The 13,958-nt window shown below is 47.5% G+C and overlaps 1 non-coding gene across 1 annotated transcript; it reads left to right on the top strand.

The window, feature by feature from the left end:
* The first annotated feature begins 10,258 nt into the window (after positions 1 to 10,258).
* Positions 10,259 to 10,460, top strand: LOC121877223. Its single transcript, XR_006090940.1, has one exon. It is a non-coding gene; the product is annotated as a U2 spliceosomal RNA (small nuclear RNA).
* The last annotated feature ends 3,498 nt before the right edge of the window (positions 10,461 to 13,958 follow it).

Here is a 13,958-nt window from a genome sequence, read left to right as displayed (position 1 = left end):
TTAGATTGATTTGCCAGGATAAGTTTGTTAAAGTATAGAGGTAAGCCAAGTTTTCTTCTATCTCAAATTGACCTTAAGTTTCTCCCTCTCACGATTAAGTCGTTTGGGGTATTACTTATAATATCAATTATGAGGAACTTGCTATCTAGTGAGGGCTATCCCTCCTAATATAAAATGAACATTGTGGAACTACTTTCTTTGGTATAGTATCAAGATCAATATAGCCCAGTATCATTTTATTGGGAAATTGACTAATAACCAAACTAGAAATTGATACAATTCCAAATTTTCTTCAATTATATGCAAGAAATGTCTATACTTATTTAATCATTTTACAAATACTTCAGGAACTACTTTTCTGGGCGGAGCTTCATTCTTTCATGAAGGTTGGCATACAAGGTTCATAAAGTAATCGTCTCACGCATTTAGGCACTTTCATTTTAGTGCAATTTATATTTTTCGGAAATTAGTTTTCCAGTTACTATGTAAAAATAAAATAAAATAAAATAAAAACAGCGGGTTTGTTGGTGGTACCATAGTAAAAAAAACAGTGGCAACGGGCGTATCTCTACGTGAGGAAAGTACAGTAAATGTGTTCTTCAGTCTGCCCCTCAAACATGCCAGTTTCTTCCTTCACTAACACTGGTCAATAAGAGCTCCTAAACAAAGGAAGAAGGCATTAATGATAGTGATTCAGGAAAACTGAAAATTGTAAATGGTAACATAGCCATGAAGTGTAAAGAATAGTAAATTAATTGGTTACATAATTACGACTTTTGTTATTATAGATTTTAAATGTTGATGTATAAGGAATTCGAATGTTTATCTGCAAACAAAACTCGAGATAGATCCTTGTTGCACCAATTTACAGGTGAAACAAAGTAAGAATATTACCTAATGTGCATTAATTTAATTGCAACTCTGTTAACACACCACCTACAATAACAAATGACAGACTTCTCCAGGAAATAAAGGAAGGCACAGTAAAAGTTACCTACGAAGATGATAGGGTAGAAGAATCCTACATAGACCAACTGATAAATGCAGGACTTATTAACACCAAATACAATAGAATTGAAAGAGTAGATACAATTAAATTTAAGAAAATCAGAACGGGATTGAAGGAGGAAAGGAGTAGACACTCGCCAGGAGATATACGAGCCAGCAGACACCCTACACCAAGTTCTCGGGACCCACGACTTCTCAAAACAAATCATGAAAGATAATCCAGCACAACGTCCTAGCCTGGAATTCGGCAAGGAAATCAGAACTCACCAACATATACAGCACATTAGACCCTGACATCACTCTTATCAACGCACATGGTAGGAAAAATAGGGAAAAAATCAAGATCTTTAACTACCATGTACATCAAATGAACATACACGACGAACCACATGATGGCATAGCAATTGCCATAAAACGCAACATACAATATAAAATCATTGACAACTTTCAAAGTAACTTTCTGGCAGCCGAAGTAAGTACAACAAGAGGGCCAATAACCATCGGAACTTCATATTTAACATTCAGAAGACCAATATTTCCTACAGGGGACATCTTAAAACTAATGAGGCAAAACAATCCAGCATACTTCATAGGAGACCTCAATGCAAAACACACAACCTTAGGAAACAATGTCAGAAACCCAGGAGGAAAAATCCTCCATGCTCTCATCGATCACGGGACAATAACACACCTCGGGCCCGACTTCGCAACTTACATATCAGCCGGCAACACTGGGAAACCAGACATTGTTTTAACCAATAGACATCACCATCTAAACGTACATCTAAAAGCTGGACCCACAACAACCAGTGATCATCTACCCATAATTGCAACTTTATCCACATCCCCGATACAAATCCCATCAATCCCAAGATTTTCACTCAATTCAATTCAATTTCAATTGTTTATTCCTTGATAGAGGAAGCGGGATCCTAGTGCTGTCACTAGGTACCCCTGTACAATGACACCAGAATCATCTGGCAAGTGTGAAAAGTATATACAGTATAAATATTATAAAGGGGCTTACTAAAGCCTAAGGAAGGAAGGATGTTCCTTTAACACATAATTAATATTATTTACAAAATATCTGGCCAGTATTGGGAGGATCATCGTGTCTCCGTCAGGGGGTCGTGGAGTGGTGGTCCAGCAGGCGTCACGGAAGCGTTGTGTGTGGGGACATCTTAGGAGGTAGTGGATAAGGGTGCGGCTGTCGGGTCTTCTGCATAACGCACAAGAGCGTTGCTCAGGGGATGTGGGGATACCAATCTCCCAAGCAAAGTCATACCCGATGATGATACGGGCAGCAATCACGTCCCCCTTCCGCGACCCTTTCCCGTAGACGTACGAGAAGTCAGGAAGTTTACGGAGGACATCGTACCATGTGGGCGGGGAGTCCAGGGGGATGGCTGCTTCCCGAGCTTCTCTCTGTTTGCGGCGGATTTGGGTCCTAATCTGTAAGAGTGTTCGAGGAACAACGTAGTCAGGTGTGGCCTTGTTGCAGCCAGTCTTGGCAAGGTCATCTGCTGCCTCATTCCCCAAGATACCGACATGACTAGGTATCCATAGGAATGTCACAGGACGGCCTTCATCCTGAAGTGTGGATGTTAACCCTCGTATTCGGAGGATGAGGTCCTTATTTTCCCCAGATCCAAATGCGATCCCGTCGAGAGCAGACCTGGAATCGCAGCAGACAAGCAAGGGGCAGAAACCATCTGCTTCTTCCTCAGCGAGAAGGGCAGCAAGGAGGGCTATTAGTTCAGCCTGAGTGGAGGATGCCCCGTCAGAAACTCTGAGAGACAGTTTGATAGGCTCAGGGGCATGAGGACGGGAGATGTAGACACCAGCCCCGGCCCTACCTGTAGCGGGGTCAACAGAACCATCAGTGTAGAGGACGACCCTACCTGGGGACCAGTGAGCGATCCTGGAGAGGTGGTATTTGCAGAGAATAACAGGGTTCACCTGGGATTTCGGGAGCGGTCCACCGAGGGCAATCACTTCAGGTTGAAAATCCAGCCAGGGAGAAGGAGACGAACCAACAGCAGGGGTGACAACAATATCAGGCAGGAGGTCGTGTTCCTGAAGGGCTCGGATGAGTGACCCTCGCCACTGTCTTCTAGATGGAGGTCGGTCTCGGACAGCAGTAGTCAAGTTGGTTTGGACATAGTTGCCCCTAGGATCCCGTAGAATGGAAACGGCAGTTTTTAGGTAAAACTCCTGGACACGATCCTGTAAGGGGGAAAGACCAAGTTCGTTATATAGAGAAGTAGAGCGTGTCCACTGAGGAGCCCCAAGGATGATACGAGCAGCTTTCCTCTGGATAACTTCGAGACGGTTGACAGCAGTCCGACTAATGTTGACGAGGGCAGGGGCGGCGTAGTCGACACAGGAACGAACAAAAGACTTGTACATGGTGAGAAGTACAGGGATGCTGGCACCAAGGGAACCCCTGCACATGGTAGAGAGGGGAGCGAGACGCCGAAAACATATGTCTCGAAGATAGCGGACTTCAGGGATCTGACAACGTGTGCGAGTTACATACACACCCAGGTATTTTGTCTCATTAACCCAGTCCAAGGGCGTTCCTGATAAGAAAAGGGGTGGAGGTACAACACGACCGTGCCACATGGCTTTTGTTTTCGCAGTTGAAAGAAGGAAACCAAGTGAATCACACTCTCTGGAGACCAGATCAAGGGCTTCCTGCATGCTGAGGTAGTCAGGGGCTTGGAGGAGGACATCGTCGGCATATCCTGAGTGGACAACTTCTGTCGGCCACGGGAGTGATGCAATGGAGTGCATGAGAGTGTTAAACAAGGTGGGACTCAGGACTCCACCTTGAGGGGTGCCGAGGTTCATTTCTTGAACAGGAGACATAGAGCCTTCAACGCGAACCCGGGCCTGACGTCCAGTGAGGTAAGAGGCGATCCATTGTAGAAGTCTCCCTTTAACCCCTAACCGTGCAAGTTCAGCTAAAATGAGGGCAGGCTGAGCCGTATCAAAGGCTCCCTTGATATCAAGGAAGACGGAGACGCGGGCAGTCTGATTGCAATAAAAGGAAGCAATGGAGTGTGCTGTGCTGCGATGTTGAATGAAACCATTGAGGGAGTTGTGGAAGCCGCCTATGGTGTGAAGAAGGCGACGATGGAGTATCCTCTCCATCATCTTGCAAACACAGGAGGTAAGACTAATGGGTCGATATTTCCCAGGATCTCCCGGCTTAGGGATGGGGATAATAGTGGCATTTTTCCAGTTGGACGGGAGAACCCCATGTTCATAAGACATATTGTAGAGAGCAAGCAAGGGGCCGTTAGGAATATTAGTACAGGCGTTGAGGACGGAGTAGGTTATCTGATCATCCCCAGGAGAGGTGTCTTTTCTAGAGCGACGAGCACTGTCAAGCTCGAACTGTGTGATGGGATGATCAGTGGGGGCAGGGGAGGTAAGAGCAGCACGAACAACAGGCTCAGACGCATCGATGCGGGCCTGCACTGCCTCCTGCATTGGATCTGGAAGTGCCTCAGGGGAGGAAGCTCGTGCCCAGTCCTCCATTAAAGAGCAGGCAAGGGAGGCGGGGTCAGGGTGGGGAGGAGGCCTCCGTCGAGTACCCCGTATAGCATTAATCCGATTCCATACATAAGAGGGTGACGACTGGAACGATAGAGACCCCGTGAAGGATAGCCAGTCCGCCTCACGTATCCGACGGCGCTCCTGAGTTGCAAAGGAGCACCAATTTTTGAAGTCTTCCCAGTCCTCTGGAGACCGAGACCTCCGTATGGCAGAGTGGAGATCACGGGTTACCTGCCGGAGATGTCTCATGGCAGGGATACGATACCAGTAGTTGGTGGCACTTCTGGGGTGACGGGGAGGGCGTGGAGGGGTAGCGCGATTGACAGAGTCATACACGGCATCAACAAAATCAGCGCTGTAAGAGTCAAGGGACTGAGGGACAACATAGGAATCCGCCCAGGTAGAAAGGTATTGGGTAAAGGAAGGAACAGCATCTTGTGTGAGACGAAGGCGAGGGGATCGATAAGGAGTTGATGTCGGGGCAGAGAAGGAGAGCCTGAGATGGGTAGTAACGGCAAGATGGTCACTATACAGAGCAGGCTCGGTGCAGACGGTAGGATGAAAGGAAGTATGACCGTTCAATAGTAAGCCAACATCAAGGAAACTATGGGGGAGGCGAGTAGGATCGTCAGGACAAAGAAAGCGAACATCATCATCCCCATTAAGAAACTGTGAGAGATGTGATCCATTAAGGGTACATGGAGTGGGATGATCCGGAGTAAGAGTGGGATGGCGGGCATTAAAGTCGCCAAGAACAATAGTGGGAACCCCATCATGGAGGTCGTGAAGAACCTGGGGGTCCAGAGAATCACTCTTGAAATGAACATTGACTACACGAAGGGTCCGGTCACCAAGAGTAAGGGAGACAGAAAGTAATTCAGACGGGGGTCCATGTGAGTCAGGTGAAGGGAGACGAACAGATGGAATGGTGTTACGCACAAGGGTGAGGAGGCCACGAGCCTGCCCACGGTACCGAGGCAGGGTGTAAACAGAATAGCCAGAGAGGCGGAGTGGAGTAACATCGTCTGTGATGGTTTCCTGAAGTAGAGCAACATCTACTTGATGGGAGAGCACAAACTGGGCGAGGTCTGTCCGGCGAGGTCTAAGTCCCTGGATGTTCCATTGTAAGAAGAGGAGGGAACGGCCTCCGGTGTGAGATGAGTCGGAGGGGCTAGACAGGGCTCCAGAGGAGGTACCAAATTCTGTTGAGAGAAATGGAGAGGGAGGAGTGGGAGAGCGAGGGATGGATCCTCCATCTCGGGAGATGGAAGGAGGCGGGTCATCAGGGCTTGCAAAGTGCGCCCCTGTTGGGTCAGGGTGTCCAGAATGAGTTGTTGTTGCTTCTGCAATGTCGCAATTGTTTTCACAAACAAGTCGAGTTGGGCTGAGAGAAGGTTGATTTGCTTGGAGTGGCGATCCAGACGGAGAGTGATTGTTTCCATAGAACCAACTTGGTGTACCTGTGCATGAGCTGGAGGTGGCGGCGAGGATTGCCGAGGGCCCGACTGGGCATGTGGTGGTGGTAGCGACGGAGAGGGACGGTGAGGGTTCAGTTGAGTAAGAGGTGGTGGTGCTGGTGAGAGACAGCGGGGGTCCGGGTGGGCAGGAGATGGTGGTGACTGTGTGGCAGGGCCGGCAACGACCTTGTTCCAAGAACGGTAGGGAGAGGGAGGGAGGGGAGAAAGGATGGGTGGTAGGGGTGATGGAGGGGTGGTAGAGGAGAGGAGATCAATGGGAAATCCTTGGTGGATGGAAGAGGCGGTGGTGGATAGGATTGAGGTTTGGTTGACAGGGGCTTCGTCAGAGACGAGGGCGGTGGTACAAGGTAAGTTTTCCCCGGGCGAGTGCCAGGACGCTGTGGGCAATTGGCATTCCAGGCGTGGTGACTGCCATGGCAATTGACGCACCGTGGAATAACTGGGATTTTGTTCTGAATTTTCGATTTGCATTCCACTGTGTCGTGAGGACCTGCACAGAAACCGCAGGCGACCATCCTCGTGCACTCCCAGGTGCGGTGTTTCCACGATTGGCAACGACCACAGATTTTCGGGGTTCCGATAAATCGGTCGAGAGGACAGTTGTGAATTGGTCCTACATTCACCTTCGGGGGGAGGGGGCCCACCCACCAGCCGATGAGTTCGTTGGATGGATGTTTGGAGACCGGGTTGATGCGGCGCTCCATGTCCAGTAGTTGTGGGAGAAGAGGGCGAAGATCGTCGATAGGGATCTCCCAGGGTACGTGGCGAACCATTACCTTGGTACGACGAGTTTCTGGGGTGATGATGGTGAACTTCAGCATCACCTCCCCCTGGGGAGCAGGAAAGCCCACCTGAGTGAGCAGGCGTACCGTCTCGTCCATTTGTGTGGTGACTATCACGGCTGTGGGACCTCGGCGGAGGCGAAGTGTTGAGTCCTGAAGTGGAGAGCAGTGACGGAAGAACCAGGTCGTCCGTGTGCTCAGAGGCAAGTCCCGAGGGAAGGCGAGACGACGAAGGCGCGACGGGGCAGGGAGACAAAGGGAATCCCCTATGTCCATCGTCGGCGGAGGGTCGGTCATTGAGCCACATGTAGGCTCACTTGGGGACCCTGATGACAGGAGTCCACCCTCTACAGCCCCAGAAGGGGTGCAAGGGGGAGCCGTGGCCCCTGCTGGAGACCCTGACTTCTGAGGTTTCTGCTTCTTCTTTGACGTGTCTTCAAGAAGAAAGTCGTCAGCATCACTGTCACCTACTGCCGCCGTTTCCAACGAACGGGAGCGTTTAACGGCGGGCATAGGACACGTTGGCAACACTGCAGTCAGGTGGAGTGGTAATGACGTCACACTATCACACTGCGCATGCGCAAACTTGAAAACTTTGCTCAGAGGGATCGGGTGGTAGGACCAGATGTTTTATCCCCAAAAAATGACAAAGTCCAAAAGTAACAAAAAAATATATGCCACTGTGCTGATAACTGGGTCTTACTGTAGTTGTCTACACAGGCTGGGATTGGTAGACTCTCTGAATTCGTCAGAAATACGAATTTTAAGGAGCAGTCTCTTACAGCCTTTGTTGACACTACGCACGCATGCGCGTTTTCGATTTTCACTCAATAAAGCAAATTGGGAAAAATTTAAATCGGAACTTAGCAACAACGAACCAACACTCCTACACAACAAAGACACAACAGAGATTGATAATTCACTGGATACATGGTACAAAGAAGTAACAACAGCAATGGAAAACAACATTCCAAAAACAACATACCGTACATTACCACATGCACAATTAACACATGAAGAGAAAATGATCCAAACTAGATTCACCAATCTATATGAATACACCAAAACACACGGGTGGAGCAATGACACCAGAATATTATACAGGAATCTAAAAGAAGAACTGAAAGACATAAGCAAGAACAAACACAATGAAACATGGAACAAGCTGATCCAGGACACACAAGCAGACTACAAAAATCCAAAAGCATTCTGGAAGAAAATAAAAAACCTAATGGGAACAAACTCGGAAGAAACTAGCTACATAAAGGACAAAAACGGTAGAAAGGTAACAGAACCACACGATAAAGAACCAATATTTAGAGAATTCTGGAAGAACATATTCAGAATAAATGACGAAGACAATAGAAGCTTCTGCCAAGAAACAGAACAGGCAACTAAAACATATTTGAGCCAGAACACAGAGAAATGGAAACCTACCAATAAAATCAACCTCAACTCATTAGACATAAACAACCCAATAATTACCCCATTAACTCAAAATGATATTGCAAAAACAATAGCAAGTTTCAAGAATAAAGCACCTGGCATAAGCCAAATTAATAAAATCGTACTTCAAAACATTCCTCAGTCTATGATCGAACAGCTCAAAAATATATACAATGCCTCACTTGCAACTGGCTTTTTCCCTACCAAATTTAAATTAGCCAAAATCAGACTCATTCCGAAAGCAGGAAAGAACCATACTCAAGCAGAAAACTACAGACCTATATCATTATTGGAAACACCTGGTAAAATATTGGAAAAAATAATCAACAACAGACTGAGAGATTTTCTAGACCAAGAAAACAAATATAACCCGAGACAGCACGGCTTTCGAAAACACCGAGGAACCAACACAGCAATAGCTCTAATATATGAATCAATTGCAAATGCTGCAAGTAACAGAGACCAATGCAACATAATTCTGAGAGATGTTTCAAAAGCATTTGACAAAGTCTGGCATGAAGGACTGAAGTTAAAAATAATCAAATTGGACATGCCTACCAATATCACAGCACTATTATGTAATTTCTTAGATAACAGACAGGCCAAATTAATAATCGACAACCATCTAGGACAAACCTTCATCCTTCATAGCGGAGTTCCCCAAGGCAGTAATATATCGCCGACGTTATACACTGTATACACGGCAGATATGCCGCAACCACGTCAATCAGAATACATAGCTTACGCAGACGATGTAACACAGATAGTCAGGTACCCGGGAAAGTCCAAACAAATGATGGCTATTAGAACATGCAGAGAAATAGAGGTAATAAACGACTATGAACGTAAATGGAAGATAAAAACCAATGTACAAAAACTCCAAATAATTCACATCGCAAAAACAAAACCATGCCCTATTATTGTTAACAACCAACAAATACCATATGCTGCCAGGGGAAAAACATTAGGACTCAAGATATCCAGATGCGGAATAACACCCCACATTAACGAAAGATTAGCTATGGCAAGATCACAACTTACTAAGCTCAAAAGATTCCGCCAATTGGAAACCAACACGCAATTGCACCTATACAAAGCACTGATCAGACCACACTTAGAATACCCCCCGATACCTCTGAACACAATCTCAAGAACCAATCAACTCAAATATCAAGCAGTGCAAAATATAGCCCTCAGAAGAGCGGCAAAACACCAACCACCATACACACAAACAGTACAAGACATACACACAGAACACGGCATAGACCCACTCAACACCAGAATACACACCCAAGCAAATGTAATATGGGAAAAAATCGAGCAAGAACAGGATCCCATACTAAACCAACTAATTGAGGAAAACAACAACACATCGCACGGATGGTGGCCTAGAAGCAGGAAAAATGATAACGAAGAACCAGAGCCTCTATATACAAAATAACAACAAAATAACAATAAAAAATAACAATAAAAATAACTAAAAGATGGGGATCATCCCTCCAGTGCCACAAGGACCTGGAGAGACCCCCCCCCTAACAAAATATGCCCTCAGGACAACTTAGAACAACCTAGCTTAGCTTGGCTGAGACCGGCCTTCCTTAACCCCAAGAACCTCTAACGCAGCACAGTTACGGAAGACAAAAACCCGTCTCCGCAAGGTGGATAGCCCACCTGCTGTTAACCTTCTCCTCTACTTCCCACTTCTAAACTTTACCTTGTACTATACCCTTCTCCCACTCTCAGAGCCACTGCTCTCTTCTCTCCGTATAATCATCATCATCATCAGCTTTGGAATCGCTTTCTCGGCCTTTTGGCTAAGATCAAAGTGTAGTATATATATTCTTATTTCTCTCTTTTGCTACTTCCATACTTAGTACTAGTTGCGGGACCTGCTTCTCGGCCTTTTGGCTAAGATCAAAGTGTAGTATATATTCTTATTTCTCTCTTTTGCTACTTCCATACTTAGTACTAGTTGCGGGACCTGCTTCTCGGCCTTTTGGCTAAGATCAAAGTGTAGTATCTTTTCTTATCAGCTTAATGGAGAGTACATAATCAGGTTCTTTTTGCATGGAAGGAAGAACACAGATTTGGACTTTCTGGGGGTGAAAGTAACAGAGTTTACTCCTTTGTTGTTTTAGGCGGCGAGCAGGGAACCCGGTATTTCTCCATTGCTGTGGTTATTACTAATACCATGCAGTGAGAGGAAACATACCGGGGGTGCCCTGCAAAGCCCCAAAACCTGGTCCCACGGGACCCCACGTGGGTGCTTCTCACACGTGGCTATTCCCTCCTCTCTGTACTTCCTTACTTCGTACTGGCTGAGGGACCTGCACTCATAGAAGTGTATTCGTCCCAAAGTCCCTCCCCGGTAAACCATCACCTTGCGATCGAGTGGGTTTGTGATGGCGAAAGGGAGGTCGGTACACAACTCTCGGCCGATCCTCCAGGAATACCGTGATAGTGCGGGTACACCCTGGTAAGGGGGTTGTCATGTGTGTGTGGGTGTTCGTGTGGGTAAGGCAAGATGGACGACGAAGGGCCAAGAGGAAGAAACGAAGGAGAAGATGTGGGATGGAGAGCCGGAACACCTGCGACAGGCGAGCCAGTACAAATCGGTGGGAGCGGCGGAGACTCTGACTCAACGGACGGCGGGGGAATGGATGCTCTCCCCCGCCCGAGCGGGGATCGGCAGCCGGAAAGAAGAAACCGAATGCTGACCATATGGTTCCCTGCACCACCATCCTTCAAATGCACAGAGAGGACGCAGGGATGCCCATGGGAATGTGTATCATCGGGGTGGTCTGGCTGCAAGCAATCACTAGTCCGACATCTAAAGGAAGCCCACAACAAGAAAATCAACGAATATATGAACATGTGTGCAGGGTGCTATCTGGTACTGACTATCCGGCCAAGCAATCACACGTGCATCCTCAACAGGCAGATGAGGGAGGAGCAAAGGGATCCCCATTTTCGTTTCCAGTGCGACGTGCAATACTGCCACTACTCTGCCCCAACAAAGAGAGGAGTGAACAACCACAAGGCAGCAACACATGTACGGCAGCGGAGGAGGAGAGACACCCAACGTCAGGCGGAGCAACGACAGGGGAACCAACAGCCTGAAGGCAATCCAGCAAGCGCCCAGCCCACACAGGAAGTTGGGGAAAATAGGGATAACGAGCAGAGGGAGCAGCCACAGAATGACGAGCAACAGCAGCAAAGAGAAACACAAGGGCAACGAGAAAGGCACAGATGGACCCCCCACCCAGGGATGGAGAAGTGGAAGGACCAGAGACACCATGCCCCGTCTCAGGGAGAAGTACACCAGTGTCACCGCTGAGCCCAGACGATCAAGAAACGCGACTGAGGTCTATAACGCCGAGCCAGCTGCTCCAAAATGAACCCTCACCAGGAGAGGAATCACAGCACGCAGGGGACCTGACACCCCTCTTGCACATTCCAAGAATGCCACTGTCACCTCTAAGCCCTGATGAACAACATGGGGGAGACAGTACCCAAACAGGGGAACAGATAATGCAAAGTCAAGAAACAAATGAAGGAAGCCAAAGTAATCTCAGTGAATCCCTTACACCACTATCGCAAAGTGAAGCAACCCAAACACTAAGTGGTGAAGGCAACATACAGGAGCATATTGGCATAACTCCTGAACCAAATGAAGAGCGAGATGAAGCTGAGGAGACATGGATACTGGACCCGTTTCTGGGCACACTGTATGAGATCCAGCGGAACCCGGACTGGGCAAGATTTGAAGAAGTACTGATTGAGATCGAGGTAGCAATCCAAGCGGCAAACAGGATAAACATCTCTCAAGGACAGAACACGACCAGGAAAATCACCGATGTCAATGATTGCAAACAGATCCAGAGGCTGTACAAATACAACCGTCGCCGTGCAATACGGCTAATTGTCGAAGGAACGGCGCAAGATGTGAAATAAGCAAGGAGAGAATAGAGGAACACTTCCAACACATGATGGTCGAAAAGGAATGTGACCTAAATACCGTGGAGCACATTCCCGAACCGCCAGACGACAGACCAGAGATGGAAATGCAGCCCTTCACAGAGAAGGAAGTATTTACAAAACTAGCAGCAGCAGAAAATTCGTCACCAGGTGAAGACAGAATATCATATGATAACTGGAGAAAGGCTGACCCAAGCTGCCGAGTTATGGCAGCCATATTCAACGTGTGTCTAAGAGCCAAGAGAATACCAGACTCCTGGAAACGATACAGAACAATACTTGTACCCAAAAAAGGTGGTAACCCAGAAGTCGTTTCAAATTGGAGGCCTATAACACTGAGCCGCACAATATACAAGGTGTACACGGGATGCCTCACAGCACGACTCAGAAGGTGGCTCGTTGACAACGAGGTACTGTGCGCTGCACAGAAAGGATTTATGCCAAGTGATGGGGTGATAGAACACAACTACATACTTCAACATCACATGGACGATGCACGACGGAACAATGGCAATACCTGCATAGCAGCACTCGACTTGACCAATGCATTTGGCTCAGTGTCACTGGACCTCATCAAAAGAGCGCTCAACCGTATAGGGGTGGGACGGGATTTTGAAGCAGTAGCAGGAGACATCATCAGTGGCAAGACGACAAGAATCCTAACAAAGGAAGGAGAAACAGAAGAGATACCAGTGCAATGCGGTGTGCAACAGGGGTGCCCAATAAGTGGTCTCCTGTTCAATATAGCGGTCGAACCACTGTTGCGTAAAATCGCGGCCGAAGGAATGATACTGAACCAACAACACAAGCACCCATGCTTAGCATATGCAGACGATATAACCATCATTACAAAACAGCAAGATAATCTACAGCAACTCCTCTACAAAGCAACAGAACAATGCAGTAGGATGGGACTGGACATAAATCCTAGCAAATGCTCATCATTGCACCAGTCTGGACGAAGACCTCGAGGAATGCGCCAGACACAGATCTATGTGGGAGAAACGCCCATTCAATGGAAGAGCGATGGCGAAGCTACGCTATTCTTGGGGCGACCAGTTGGGTTCCATCTTCTGCCAAACATCCAAACAGTAGAGGAACTAATGCACCTCGGGACCAAAATACTGACAAGCAAGCTAGCACCGTGGCAGAGAATAGATGCACTCAAGACATTCATGTACCCGGCAGGAGTGCATGCAATGAGGACTTGGCAACTGAGGAAAACAGACTGGGCACACCTGGACAACGAAATGAAGACAATGCTGAAACACGCTACATCTACCGTCAAGAGCGTCGAATGAGTACCTATACGGAAGCAGTAAAGCTGGAGCGTGTGGTGTCCCACTCGCGGCAGAAGACTCTGACATTTTCCTGGTGGATACCGCATTTAAATTACTCACGTCACCGGATCCTGACGTCAGGGAAATAGCCAGAGAAGAATGCCGGCGAGTGGCAACAATGAGAACACGACAGGAGCCAAGCATGACCGACGCATGCATTTACTTAACACAGGGAGAGATGCAAACGCGAGGAGGAGACCACCAAACCATCTGGTCTAGAGCCAGATGTGCCTCAGGCCGAATGGGGGTTTCCTGGATAGCAGAGGGAAGAGACAACATCAAGATAAAATGCACGGACTCCATCATTGAAGAAAAAGATAGAAGGAAGGTAGCCAAAACCATCCGGAGCCAGCGACGACAGA

This window comes from Homarus americanus, unplaced genomic scaffold, assembly GCF_018991925.1.
Source record: "Homarus americanus isolate GMGI-L3 unplaced genomic scaffold, GMGI_Hamer_2.0 scaffold28218, whole genome shotgun sequence".
NCBI classification, from domain to species: Eukaryota; Metazoa; Arthropoda; class Malacostraca; order Decapoda; family Nephropidae; genus Homarus; species Homarus americanus.
The sequence above is the reverse complement of the archived record's forward strand: the minus strand, read 5'-3'. Positions and strand labels throughout refer to the sequence as shown.